Source organism: Megascapheus bottae, unplaced genomic scaffold, assembly GCF_031878675.1.
Source record: "Megascapheus bottae isolate mThoBot1 unplaced genomic scaffold, mThoBot2.hap1 HAP1_SCAFFOLD_41, whole genome shotgun sequence".
NCBI lineage: Eukaryota > Metazoa > Chordata > Mammalia > Rodentia > Geomyidae > Megascapheus > Megascapheus bottae.
The window spans coordinates 612,686-627,612 of record NW_028327585.1 but is presented as its reverse complement, the minus strand read 5'-3'; the positions used below and the strand labels follow the sequence as shown (position 1 = coordinate 627,612).

The 14,927-nt window shown below is 40.5% G+C and overlaps 1 pseudogene; it reads right to left on the bottom strand.

Moving 5' to 3' along the window:
• Positions 1-14,462: 14,462 nt before the first annotated feature.
• LOC150039596 (U6 spliceosomal RNA) lies at positions 14,463-14,562 on the bottom strand (annotated as a pseudogene).
• Positions 14,563-14,927: the final 365 nt, after the last annotated feature.

Sequence of the window (14,927 nt, the reverse complement as noted above, 5' to 3'; positions counted from 1 at the left end):
CATACATGCAGAAGAATAAAATTCTAGAACTGATGTGCTCATGATTCAAATCTAATTTCTTGAAGGAAATGTGTCATTGCAGGAGATGGTGTCATTTGGTGATGGGGCTGTGGACTTCAGTTGTGAGGAGTGGCAGGACCTAACCATTGCTCAAGGACCCTGTATAGAGATGTAAAGCTGGGGAACTACAGCAACCCGGTTTCCTTGGGTGAGCAAAAATCACCTGATCTTGAAAGATCAACTGATCTGTTTTAGTGGATAGGTGAAGTTAGTTCTATTAGTTCTATTTAGATGAACTATTTCTATCAGTGGGAAGTGTCATTTCTTTTTTTTGCTTCTCTCTCTCTCTCTCTCTCTCTGTCTCTCTCTCTCTCTCTCCTCTCTCTCTCTCTCTCTCTCTCTCTCTCTCTCTCTCTCTCTCTCTCTCTCTCTCTCTCTCTCTCTCTCTCTCTCTCTCTCTCTTGTTGCTGTTGTTGTTGGTCATTGGGTATGAGCTCTAGAACTGGGAACAGTTCCTGAGCTCTTCAGCTGAAAGCTAGTTCTATGCCACTTTGAGCCATATCATCAGTTTTTGTTTTCTTGTGGTTAACTGGAGTCTCAGACTTTCGTGCCTGCACTGGCTTTGCACTGGCTTTGAACCGCAATCCTTTGATCTCAGCCTCCTGAGTAACTGGGATTACAGGTATATGCCACGGGCACCTAGCAGTAGTGTTCTTCTTGTTGTATTTTACTTTTTTCCAGGTTTGGGGCTTGACCTTAGGGCCTGAGCATTGTCCTTGGGCTTTTCCTCAAGGCTAGCACTCTACCACCTGAACTGCAGAAACGTGTCCCACTCAAATGTTTATCAAGGAATCAAACCCAGGTGTTTGTGCATGCTAAGTAAGCACTCTACCACTAGGCCAAACTCCCACCCAAGTATTGTTTTCCTCTAAGAAAAAACTTCAACTTGATTATGTAATTCTTTTTTTTGTGGATTAAGTGGCTTGAACTCTGGGCCTGGGCACTGTCCCTAATATCTTCAACTCGAGGCTACCGCCCTATCCCTGGGCCTGGGCACCGTCCCTGAGCTCTACAGCACAAGGCTATCACCCTACCTTTGAGCCACAGTGCCCCTTCCCATTTTCTACTGATTTATTCTCATTATTTAAGCAGCCAAGGCAGTAGTCTGACAAAAATCTGAACTATGTTTCCTAATAAGAGATTATCTTTACAAATCTGAGGTAATTAGTGTAATTGGATATATAATCTAGAGTAGAATGCATATGACTATTGGGAGTATGATCTGGGAATCATTACTTCAAATGTGTATTCATAATCCAAACCTGGCACTGGTGCATTGATTTATCCTTGTAATCCTACCTACTCAGGAGGCTGAAATCTAACTACAATTAAGCCCTTCAAGAACTGGAATTGGAACATCGACTCATACTGGTAGAATGCTAGCCTGGAGTAAAAGCTGATTTCCAGCCACACAATGGGGAAAAATGTAAAGTTAGGGAAAAGTCAATCATGGAGCCAGTGAGAAATGAGAAACATTTAGGAGCAACCTTGTGAACAGGATGTGTTGAAACCTTACAACACAGATGACACACCATGAGCAATAACTCTCCAGTTTTCCTTATCAACAGGGCATTCTTTTCCTAAATCTATATTGATTGTAAAGCTGGAGCAGGGTGCAGAACCATGGATATGAGAAGTCTCAGAAAAGAATTTTACAGGGGGAGTTATTGCATTTTGTATAGTGATGGTAGGGCCAGAGCACAGTAGATAAATATATCTTGAGCAGTATGAAGCAATAATATTCCTAGTTCCCCTAAGTTCTACATGTGGCAGAGAACTAGATGATCCTTTTTCTCAAAGATTTATGAATCAAGAATTCATATGGAGGCATACTGAATTTTGTGTGGCAGTAGAGTTAATGTTAGAAATACTCTTTACCTTTGTGGAAATCATTCTCAATCAAAAAAATAGAGATACAGAAAATAAGATTTCATTTTCTTTATAACTAGGATAACACAGGTAAAGTATAAAATGGAATATGCCAGTGCTGATTAAAAAAGTGTCTTCTCAGTGATGGGCAGACACTGTGATTCAGATTCAAAGATTTTAGACTACAGTGGATGATGGACAAGTCCTGAACTGGAGTCTCCTTGAACTTTCATGTTTCTTTGGTCAGAATTGTCAGAAAAGGGATTTGTACTTAGACTTTGCCTAAGATTGATAGAAATTAACTTTAAAATTCCCACAGATAAATGAAGAAATTGATAGTGAGAAGTTAGTAATCAAAAGATTCATGTATAAATCTTTACTCTCAGGAACCTTTACCATTTACAAATAAAAGGCAAGGGGATGGATAAAATACTCCAGTTGCAGCTGAATCTAGAAAATATTTCTGTTCTTCACTTAATGGCTGAGAATGAAAGCAGCAATATATACATATTTCAAGAAAATAAAAGAAACAGCTTATTCCCCCATGGTAAATAAAAACAGTATTTGAAAAACACAACCATAACGATACTCTATGTAGATGGTACTCAGTTTAAAGCTCTACAAATACAAAGTACAATTATTTGTGATGTTTTAAAGTCCTAAAAGTTAGGGAGGGAGAAAATGTCTACCTTGAACTGGCATGGTGGCTCACACTTGGAATTCTAGCTTCTCCAGATTCTGATGTCTGAGGATCATAGTTCAAAGCCAGCCTAAGCACTCTTATCTCCCAATTAACCACTATAAAACAGGACGTGGCCTGTGTCTCTGTGGGTATGGTGGTAGCCTTGAGCTAAAAAGCCCAGGGACAGAGCCCAGACCCACACTTCAAGCTCCACAACCAAAAAAAAAGCCAGAGGGGATGTCTCACACCTATAAATCCTACTCATGAGGCTGAGGTCTGAGGATCAAGTTTCAAAGCCAGCCCAGGCACAAAAGGACCTGAGACTCTTATCTCCAATTAACCTGGAGAAAATGAGCAGTGGGGCTTGGCTCAAGGGTAGGGTGGTAGCCTTGAACTGAAAAGCTCAGGGACAACACCCAGGCCAAGTTCAACCTCCAGAACCCACATAAATAAATTAATAAGTAAGTAAATGATGGAAAAATAAATCTATAGAAAGCAAATGTCTTTATATTAAAGAAAATTGGAATCTTATTTATGTTTCTCTCTTTTTTTCATTGTAATTCATTTTAAATATCCAAGAAATGGAGGACATAATTACAGCCTGCCAGGAAAATTCAGTTGGATGTCTATGTGAAGTAGAAGTCACCAATAGTTATACAGTGGATGAAAGAGGGAGATTAGTGAGAATATATGATTTGAGTTCAAACCATAAGGCAGAGCTGAGTAGCAATATTCTGGATTAGTGATGAAGACTGAAGAATTCAGTGAGTGTCAGAACACGCTCCTTTACAGTGAGCTTGATGACATATGTGCTGAATCTAGGCCAGGTGTGTCTCCTGTAGTTGAAGAATCCTTCAGATATTCAGAGCATTTTAGACCAAAATTTGAGTGTTCTGATGAGCTGAAGTATTTTGAATATGGTGAAGAGAAGGTTTTAAACTCAGAGAGCATATTTTTTAAGCAGAATTGGGTTTTTGTGGAATACTCTGACAATGACCATAACCAGCATAGAGACAACTATGATAAGTCTACTCACAATACCCACGCAGTAGTTCAGAGAGAGAAGAAAACAACTGAATGTACTAGATGTGGAAAAACATACACTCAACTCAGAAATCAGCTCTTAGGAGACACTGGGGAATTCATACAAAAAAGAAACAATATGAATGCAACAAATGTGGAAAGTCTTTCACCCAGAAGGTAGAACTTAATAATCATCATAGAACACACACAGGAGAGAAAACTTAGGGATGTAAAGTATGTGGCAATTCTTTCTCCGTGAAGGCATACCTTACTACCCATCACAGAATACACACAGGAGAGAAATCATATATATGTAATAGGTGTGGAAAGTCTTTCACCAGGAAAATAGACCATACTTTCCATCGGAGAAAACACACATGAGAGAAACCATATCAATGTAAGAAATGTCAAAAGTCTTTCAGAATGAAGTCATACCTCATTTTGCATCAGAGAACACACTCAGGAGAGAAACCTATAACATGCAAGAGGTGTGTAAAATTTTTCTCCCACAAGTCAGCACTTAATGCCCATCAGAAAACACACACTGGAGAGAAACCTTATCAATGTAACAGGTGTGGGAAGTCTTTCAGAAAGAAGTTATAGCTCCCTTTTCATCAGAGAACACACACAGAAGAGAAACGTTCTCAATGTAACAGATGAGGAAAATCTTTCACCTGGAAAATAATCCTTAATAATCATCACAACCCACACAAGACAGAAACTTTATGAATTTTAATGAACATAAAGTGTTTTTCACTCGGAAGGCAAAACGTACCAATACTCAGAATACACACAGAAGAGAAAACTTACGTAATTAATGTAGAAAAGCTTTCACCAAGAAGGCAGACCTTGCCGACCATCAGAAGAGACAAACAGAAAACCTTTATGAATGTTATGAATGTGAAAACTCTTTCATCTAGCGGAAGGCCTTACTAATCATCAGAGATGACATATAAAAGAGAAACCGTATGAAGAACAAATGTGCAAAGTCCTTCACATAGATATGACACCTAAACAACCATAAAAGAAGTCTCACCGATGAGAAACCTTAAGACTAATAAAATATGTGAAGTCTTCCTAGAAGAAAACTCGGTTTGCATCAGGGTACCCACACAGAGGGAAGGCTTATGAATGTAGCAAATGTGTAGTCTTTCACTCAGAAGGCACAGCTCAGGGTTCCACATGACAGAAATCCTATGAATGAATCAACTATGGAAAGTTGTTTCTTTTTCTTTTTGTTTTTTACTTTACTTTTCGGCTAGGTAATTGGATGTAACAGTAGTTAATTTCTGGTAGTTAATTGAATATAAGTGTCTCTTGGACTTTTTTGCCAGGGCTGGCTTTGAATCTCGATCCTCAGATCTCAGCCTCCTGAGTAGATAGGATTCCAAGTTTGAGCCACCAGCACCTGTGCAATGTTTCCAAGAAGACAGACCTCAGTTTGCAAAAGAAAACACACAGAAGAGAACTTGTTTGAATGCAACAACTGTGGAATGTCCTTTACTAAGAATTCATGGCTCTGTATATATAAAACACACAGGAGAGAGAAATCTCATTACTCTAACAATTGAGTAAAATCTTTCAACTGGAAGGCACAGCTCAATATTTATCAGAGAACAGATTCGCTAGAAGAAAAGTAGCAAACAGAACAAATGTTCAATGACTTTTAATCCGCCAAGAACATGGAAAGCATCCATTTTTCTACTACTACTCCAACGTCTTCCACTGTATGTCCATGCATTATAGAAATGACATACTACATAGAGTTAAATTTTGGAATGGAAGATGCAATTCCATGCTTATTATAAAATTTGCACAGAAGTCAAATCTCTCTTAACACCTTTTTGTCTCTTTTTTATTGTAAATAGAGAAAGGGTTGCATGATATTTGCCAGATAGAAGGTGCATTAATTCACATACATTGATACACTTTCACATGTCTTGGTACCCCTTACCCTCCCCCCCACACCCCCACACCTGTCTTGGTTTTCTCCCCTTCCCTATCAAATTTCAAATAACCAAATACAAATAAATTCAATATATCAGATAACAAATTGAGATACTATAAAAATATGAGATAACCAAGGGACAGCAAAGGAGATGAGAGACAACATAGTATATTAAGGACAACAATCATTCGTTATATGGCTTTTGTTTCAATATCCTGGAGGTCATTTTAATTAGCTTCATACTATATGGCCTTATGTATCAAGATTTTGCTCTATTGCAGATCAAGGTTTCTAATGATTATGACGAATGAGGGAAAACGTTGAGCCTAAGTTTCTTTGAGTCTGGCTTACTTCACTTAATATGATTTTTTCTAAGTCTTTCCATTTCCTAACAAATGGGGCGATGTCATTCTTTCTGACACCAGCATGGAATTCCATTGTGTACAAATACCACAACTTGTTGATCCACTCATCAACTGAGGGACATCTAGGTTGGTTCCATATCTTTGCTATGGTGAATAGTGCTGCAATGAACATTGTTGTGCTAGTGGATTTAGTATGCCCTTGTTTCTGGATAGTTCGGTAAATGACAAGTAGTAGAATTGCTGAGTCATAGGGGAGTTCTATGTTTAGCCTTTTGAGACACTGCCACACTGCTTTCCATAGTGGTTGAACGAGTTTGCACTCCCACCAACAGTGTAGTAGTGATCCCTCCTGGCCACATCCCCTCCAGCACCTGTTGTTATTAGTTTTCCTCATCCTGGCCATTCGAACTGTTGTGAGGTGGAATCTTAAAGTTGTTTTGATTTGCATTTCTTTTATGACCAGAGATGTGGAGCATTTCTTTATTTGTCTATAGGCCATTTTTGTTTCTTCTTCAGAGAAGACTCTCTTTAAGTCTTTGGCCCATTTTTTAATGGGATGGTTGTTATTTTGGAGATTAGTTTTGGAGTGATTCAATTTTTGAGCTGTTGATATATTGGAGATATGAGGCCTTTGTCCGTTGTTTGGTTGGTGAAGATCTTCTCCCACTCTGTAGGCTTCCTGATTAGTTTACTAGCTATATCCGTTGCCATACAAAAGCTCTGCAGTTTAATGCAGTCCCACTTATCCAGCCTTTCTCTGATTTGTTGTGATTCTTGGTCCTTATTAAGAAAGTTTCGACCTGTGCCAAGGAGGCCTAGTGTATCTCCTATTCCTTCCTGTAAAGTTTTCAGTGTGTCAGCTTTTACCTCCAGGTCTTTGATCCATTTGGAGTTAATTCTAGTGCAAGGTGACAAAGCAGGATCCAGCTTTAGTTTTCTGCAGGTGTTTAACCAGTTCTGCCAGCACAACTTGTTGAAGAGGCTGTCTTTCTTCCATTCTATTTTTTTGACTCTCTTGTCAAAGATTAGGTGGCCATAATGTATGGTTTAGTATCTGGGTCCTCAGTTCTATTCCATTGGTCTTCAGGCCTGTTCTTGTTCAGTACCAAGCTGTTTTCAGAATTATAGCTCTGTAATAGTGTCTAAAGTTTGGAAGTGAAATTCCTCCTATGCTGTTCTTTCTGCTAATAAGTGTTTATGCTATACCTGGTCTTTTATTATTCCATGAGAAGGTTTGAATTGCTTCTTCTATTTCTTTAAAAACTGCCATTGGGATATTGATGGGTATTGCATTGAATTTGTAGATAGCCCTTGGCAAGATGGTCATTTTCACAATGTTGATTCTTCCAATCCAGGAGCATGGGAGGTTTTTCCATTTCCTTAGTTCTGTTTAATTTCCTTTTTTAGGGTTTTAAAGTTTTCATCTAAATGGTCCTTTACATTCTTAGTTAAGCTAATTCCTAGGTACTTTATTTTCTTTGAGGCTATTGTGAAAGGAGTTTCTTTCCTGATTATTGCCTCCTTCCTCTTACTGTTGGCGTAAAGAAAGGCAGTTGAGTTTTGAGGGATGGTTTTATAGCCTGCTACACTTCCAAAGTTTTGAATCAGCTCAAGGAGCTTGGGAGTGGAGTCTATAGGATTCTTTAAATACAGAATCATGTCATCTGCAAAGAGGGATAGTTTTATTTCCTCTTTCCCTACTTGGATCCCCTTTATGCTTGCTTCTTGCCTTATTGCACTAGCTAGGAATTCTAGTACTATATTAAAGACTACAGGAGAGAGTGGGCATCCTGGTCTCATTCCTGATTTTAGAGGGAATGGCTTTAGATTTTCACCATTAAGTGTAATATTAGCAGTGGGTTTCTCATACAAAGCCTTTATTACATTGAGGAATGTTCCATGGATTCCTAGTTTCTCCAGAGCTTTTAACATAAAGGGGTGTTGGATCTTGTCAAATGCCTTTTTCACGTCTATTGAGACAATCGTGATTGTTGTCCTTGCTCCTGTTGATGTGTTGAATTATATTAATTGATTTGCGAATGTTGAACCAGATTTGCCTCCCTGTGATGAATCCAGTTTGATCATAGTGTTTAATTTTTTTGATGAGTTGTTGTAGACGGTTGACTAGTATTTTATTGAGAAGTTTTGCATCGATGTTCATCAAAGAAATAGGTCTATAGTTCTCTTTCTTTGATGAATCTCTGTCTGGTTTGGGGATGGGGGTTACACTGGCTTCCGAAAATGAGTTTGGTTAGGAACTTTCATTTTAATTTCGTTGAAGAGTTTGAGGAGTATTGGTGTTTGCTCTGCTTTGAAGACCTTATAGAATTCAGCCGTGAATCCATCTGGCCCTGGGCTTTTCTTAGACGGGAGTTCTCTAATTGCCATTTCTATTTCAGAGATTGAAATAGGCCTGTTGAGTTGGGTTAGTTCTTCTTGGTTCAGTGTCTGTATGTTAATATTGGCTAGGAATTCATCCATTTCATCTAGATTCTCAAATTTGTTGGCGTAAAGTTTTGAGAAGTATTCCCTTATGATATTCTGGATCTTGGTAATTTCTGTCGTGATATTACCATTTTCATCTGTGATTTTGTTTATTTCGTTATGCTCTCTTCTTTTCTTGGTAAGATTTGCTAAGGGCTTGTCAATTTTGTTAATTCTTTCAAATAACCAACTCCTTGTTTTGTTGATTCTTTCTATAGGTTTTTGGATTCAAATCATTTAATTCTGCTTTGATTTTAATAATTTGCTTTCTTCTACTGGGATTAGGATTGGTTTGTTGTTCTTTTTACAGGAGCTTAAGGTGAGACATTAACTTGTTGGTTTGCAATTTTTCCAACTTGTTGTAGGCACTCAGCGCTATAAATTTTCCTCTGAGTACTGCCTTTGCTGTGTCCCAAAGGAGTTGGTATTTTGTGTGCTCCTTACTGTTCAATTTCATAAACTGTTGGATTTCTGTTCTGATCTCTTCGATGACCCATTGGTGATTCAACAATGTGTTGTTCAGTCTCCATGAGTTACGAGTTTTCGTTGATGGAGATGTGTGTTCAGTTCCAATTTGATGCCTTTGTGGTCTGAGAGTGTGCATGGAATAATTTCAGTGTTTCTGAATCTTACCAGGTTTGTTTATGGCCTAAGATATGATCTATTTTGGAAAATGTTCCATGTGCTGGTGAGAAAAACGTATATTTTGTTATTGCTGGGTGGAATATTCTGCAGATGTCTGTTAGATCTAGTTGGTCTATATATTTGTTCAGTTCTAAGGTTTCTCTTTTGATTTTTTGCCTTGTTGATCTGTCCATAGGTGAGAGTTGTGTGAAAGTCATCGACGATCACTGTATTTCAATCTATGTATGGTTTCAGTGTAAGTAAAGTTTGCTTGATGAAGTTCGGAGCTACTGGATTGGGTGTGTAAATATTTAGGATCGTTATGTCTTCCTGGAGGAAAGATCCCTTTAGTAGTATGTAGTCACCTTCTTTGTCTTTTCTTACTAATTTTACTTTGAAGTCTATTTTATCTGCTATGAGGATGGCAACTCCAGCCTGTTTATGGGGCCGTTAGCTTCATAGAGTTTATTCCAACCTCTCACTTTCAAAAGATGATTGTTTTCTTGGGTAAGATGTGTCTCTTGAAGACAGCAGAACGATGGCTCTTGCTTTTTGATCCAACTAGACAGCCTATGCCGTTTAATTGGAGAGTTATGTCCATTGATATTGAGAGTTAGGATTGAGAGATATTTATTAGTTCCTACCATTTTTAAAAGCTTTTAGTAGGGCCTGTGTCTTGACAGTTCTTGTGGTCCTTAGATGGTATGCTGTTTAGGTGCCATTTCTTTCCCTATATTGCATTTATTTTGGTTTTCTATGTATAGAACATCTTTCAGAATTCTCTGTACTGTTGGTTTTGTTGCGACATATTGTTGCAGCTTTTCCCTGGAATGGAATGTTTTTATTGTTCCCTCAGTTATGAATGAGAGCTTAGCTGGGTACAGTATTCTTGGTTGGTATTTATTTGAATTAAGGGCATGACATATATGCTTCCAGTCACTTCTTGCTTGCATGGTCACTGCTGAGAAATCTGGGGTTATTCTGATTGGCTTTCCTTTATAGGTTACTGATCCCTTTTCCCTGGCTGCCTTTAGGATCCTTTCTTTGGTTTCTATTGATTCAGTTCAGATTACGATGTGGCGGTGGGGATGTCTTTTCTGGTCAGGTCTGTTTGGGGTTCTAAAAGCTTCTTGTATCTGGATGGGCCTGCCCTTCTGGATATTTGGGAAATTTTCTGAAATGATTCCCTGAAGTATATTTGCAATACCATTGACCTCTTTCTCCAGGCCTGCTCAATATCAATTAGCCTTAAATTAGGCTTCCTAAATGTATCTTGGACATCCTGAAGCGCTCTCTCATTTTTCTTAGATTTGGATTGACTAATTTTCTGTTCTTTCACTATAATAACTAAATTATCTAAAGGCCCCGCAAATCCTCTCCTCTCAATGTCTAACCTACTATCAAAGCTATCTACTTTATTTTTCATCTCCCTTGCTTCTAATTGCTCATTTTTGATGCCTTGCATCTCTTCTTTTAGATCATGTATGGATTTCTTTAGCTCCTTGATTTCCATTTGAGTGGTTAGCTCAGTAGCTTTATTTTCTTTGAACATTAGCTGGAGTTCGGTCACGTTTTTATTTGTGGATTCTATGAATTCATCCATCTTTCTTTGAAAAACCTGTATTATGGCCTCCTTTATGGCTTCTTCTTTTCCACTTATCACCTTGTTTATGGTTTCCTCTTGTTCAGCTATGGCTTCCTCCCTTATCTCTTTCTTTATATTTTCACATTTTTCATTCATGATGTATATCAATTGCATTTGTATACCATTTGGAAGACTCTCCTCTAGGTTTGCCAGTGACTGTTCCCTTGTCTGTTTACATTGGGTGGGGGATGTTGTTTCTTGATTTGACATTTTTCTTGAGTTTCTTGTTCTGCCCATTTGAAAATGGGAGCAAGATTAACACTAAACACGATTATAGTTTTTCAGATATAACCAACCTAGACCTCTGTAGCTGGCAGACACTAGATGTTCACAAGTTTTGATTGGTGTTATCACTCTTTCTTTTTGTGCAATTACAGACCAGTCTAACACATCCACTGATAAGTGATTTATACCCAAAACAATAAGCCTCTCAATCCAATCTCTATTGTCTTTAAGTCCCTCTGAGCCTAGAGAATAATTAAACACCTAGATATACAGTATTGCTCAACAGCCATCAAGTGTAGATCCATGCAGTGTAAGGGTTGAAAGACGAACAGAGGTCCAGAGATAGAAAAATAGAATGAGAGAGGTCAGGGGAGGTACAAGAGGATTAATTTAGGAGTGTAAGAATATTGTAGTAATGAAGAAAAGGTATAGCGTAAGGATAACTGACCTAAGTTGGTAAGTAGGTAGCATATTTGAGTACAAAGTTTGGAAAGTATTAGAGTAAAACTTATGTGTTGCTGCACGACTAGCTCTTAGCCCAATCAGTGGCCTCACAGTGGACCATGGGATGGATCTGCGAGCTTCCATCTGAGCATGGTTGGCAGACGTTTTCCTCTGCTGCTTCCACGGGCATCCCCAAGCGAAGGGACTGGGGTTTGAGAGTTTCAGGGGCTCTCAGCAGGACCAGCAGGACAGCCCTCTCTTCCCAGGGGCGGGGCCCAGCAGAGGTCATGGGCTCCAAGGGTGGAGCCGCGCCTTTTTGGTTCTCAGAAGGGGAGCTTGGCTGTGGCTGGCCCTTCAGATCCCTGCTGTGTTTCCACTGCTTTGTCAGAGTCTGTGAGTGTGGGGGGCCCCTCGGTGCTGTCTTGTCAGGATTCCCAGCTGGAGGATGCCCCGCTCAAGAATTGAGGGGGGGCAGATGCTGGCTCCTATTTTCCTGTACCCCCTACCCGCTGTTGTAAAGCAGGTTCCCAGCGCCCTCCACTCTCCAGATCCAGTGGCCTGGGAGAGGAGCCTGGTGGGCAGGTGGGAGCTGGGACAGCTCTGCCTCCCCTGGTGGGGTGCTGAGTCTTAGGGTCCACCAGCTTGTCAGTCTCCAGTCAGAGGACTGGGGCTTCATCCCATTGGGCGGATGGGAGTTGGGACAGCTCCTCCTCCCTTGGTGGTTGTCCTGGGTCTTAGGTAGCCCGCCTGTCAATCTCCAGTCAATGGCCTAAGGAAGGGGGCTGTTGAGGGAAGGGACAGGATTCTAAATTTCTTGCCCCCCTGCTCCCGCCAGTCTTTCTCGGGCGTGGTGGAGGGGTCTGAGTTAAATTCTATTGCTTGGCACCCGCTCTGCTTTCCCGATGTGTTTGGGGACGCTCTGTATTACTCACCCCTCTGTGTCCATCTGCTGGTGTTCCACGGTGGTGGGGAGTCTTTCACTCCCATTGGTTCTCTGCCGCTGCCTGTGTTCTGCGTCTGGGTTCCGCTGCTTCCGCCCTTCCCTGGCCTGGTTCTGTGCTGGTTTCTGCAGCAGTTGGGCTCCCAGCCTGGAGCCCTCCACTGCTGCTGCTTTTCCTGGCTTGGAGCCGGCACCCGCCGCCGCTTTTCCGGCGTGGAGCCAGCATCCACCGCTGCTTTTTGCGGCTTTCTGAGGCTTTCTCCTCATGGAGCGGAGAGAGGTGGGGGAGGGGTCCTCGCGTTCCGAATTCTTTGAGAAAGTTGGATGTAAGCTTTATCTGGATTTCTTTTCCGGTTTGAATCCTTCTCCGTTGCTTTTTGAGTTTGTTGTTGTGGATTTCTTAAGGTAGTTGGCTCGTGGGACTCCCTGGTTCTCTCTTTTTGTGAGAGAGAGCTAGGCAGGGTCCCTATTGTCTCTTCACCATCTTCCTTCTCCCCATCTTTTTTTTTTTTTTGGTGGTTCATGGTGGTTGAACTCTGGGCCTGGGCACTGTCCCTGAGCTGTTCAGCTCAAGGCTACCACCCTTCCCCTTGAACCACAGCCGCACTTCCACTTTTTCTAGTGATTAGTTGGAGATAAGAGTCTCTTGGTCTTTAGCGGTCTTTACTACCCAGGGTGGCTATGAGGATCAATCCTCAGATCTCAGCCTCCTGATTAGCTAGGATTATATTTTTCTGAGCAATAGTAAAACACCTGTGTGGATGATGTGTACTGCATGTGCTTTCTCCCTATTCTGGAGGTTGAAAGTAAACTTCTCAGGAGGATGAATATCTGTCTGCCATCACTACTTTCCCTTTCTCCATCTCTCTGAAGATAGCTATACCACGCAATTAAGACATGCTTTTCAATTAAGACATGTTTTTGTTAAACTTACTTCTGGTAGTAACGAAAATTAAGAGGGAGTAAAGGAAGTTACAGGATGGTTGGATGGAGCTAATCTTGGTGGTCATAACTAGAATACTAGCTACTCGGGAGGCTGACATCTGAGGATCAAGGTACAAGGCCACCCTACACACAAAAGGACTTGAGAATTTTTTAAAATACTTTTTATTGTTGGAGTAATATATAGAGGGGTTACAATTACATTCACTATGTAGTAAGTGCATTTATTCTCACACATTGACACCCTGAGACATTTATCTCCAATTAACCTCTAGAAAACTGGAAATAGGGCGTGGCTCAAGGCTAGGTTGGTAGCCTTGAGGTGAAGAGCTCAGGGACAACACACAGGGTGAGATTAAGCCTCATGACCCACAATAAATAAATAAATAAATAAATAAATAAATAAATAAATAAATAAATAAGAAGCTAATAGTAGAAATAGCCTCGATCCAGGTGCTGTTGGCTCATGCCTGTAATCCTAGCTACTCAGGAGACTGAGAGCCAAGGATCAGGGTTCAAAGCCAGTCTCAGCACTAAAGACATTCAGGTCCTGGCACTGAGGAGCAGGGAGCAAGGCAAAAGACCCTGGACCTTACCATGAACACTGAACCACGAAGCAGCCTTAGCCAAGGGAATCCCAAAGCAGTGGTTGGGGTCAGTCCCCATCCCCTTTTGTCTCCTACCTCTTGCTGACCATCACTCAGCCTCTTCCTAGAGTGATATGGCATGGCTCTCCTGATGACTTTCCTGTCCTATTAGGAAATTTATTTATTAAATAAATCAAAAATTTAAAATTAAAAGTTGTTTTTTTCCTGTCCTGGATATTGAACTTCGGGCCTGAGCACTGTGCTTGGGCTTTCTCAAGGCTAGAACTCTACCACTTGAGCCACAGCACCACTTCTGGCTTTCTTTCTATGTATATGGTACGGAGGAATTAAACCCAAGTCTTCATTTGTATTAAGCAAGGACTGTACCTCTAGGCCAAACTACTGGCCTTGCATTTTCTTTAATAATTTCTTCAGCTAACTACTGAATAGCTAGGATTGCAGTGTAAGCCACCACACCTGCTTGGGAGAAATCTCTCATCTCCTTTCCTCTTATCTAAAATCCTATGCTTCTCTCCTAAAGGCTTATTATGATTTTTTTCTTGTGTGATTTTTTCTTGTTTTCCCCCCTTCCCTATCCTATTTCAAATAAACAAAGATATATGAAAAACCGTGGAATGCTTCATGAATTTGCATGTCATCCTTGCACAGGGGCAGGCCAATCTTCTCTGTATCTTTCATTTTGGATATATTTATTCATAAGTATTTTACTGTTTGTACTAGTGTAAACATATTTGATTCCTGACATTATTCTAAATTGCAAATTTCTCACATATGTATGTCCACTTAACTTTATCCAATTACTATATCCTGTTACTTCACACTGAACTGTTATTGACAAAGAGTTTCTAAATCAAAGATAAGTTCAGCTTTGGGAGCCACTGGCAGCTGCCTCTCATCCTAGCTCCTCAGGGTGTTAGGTGCTTAGATTGCACCATGGCAGAGGCAGAGTCTGCTGGAGCACATTCTCCAGCAAGGCCCCATAGGTCCAAGTTTCCACTGAGTCAGCGCTGCGGGGGGAGTCCCACCCCCAACACCAGTGTTGGGCACCATGGAGCCACCAGGCTTGTG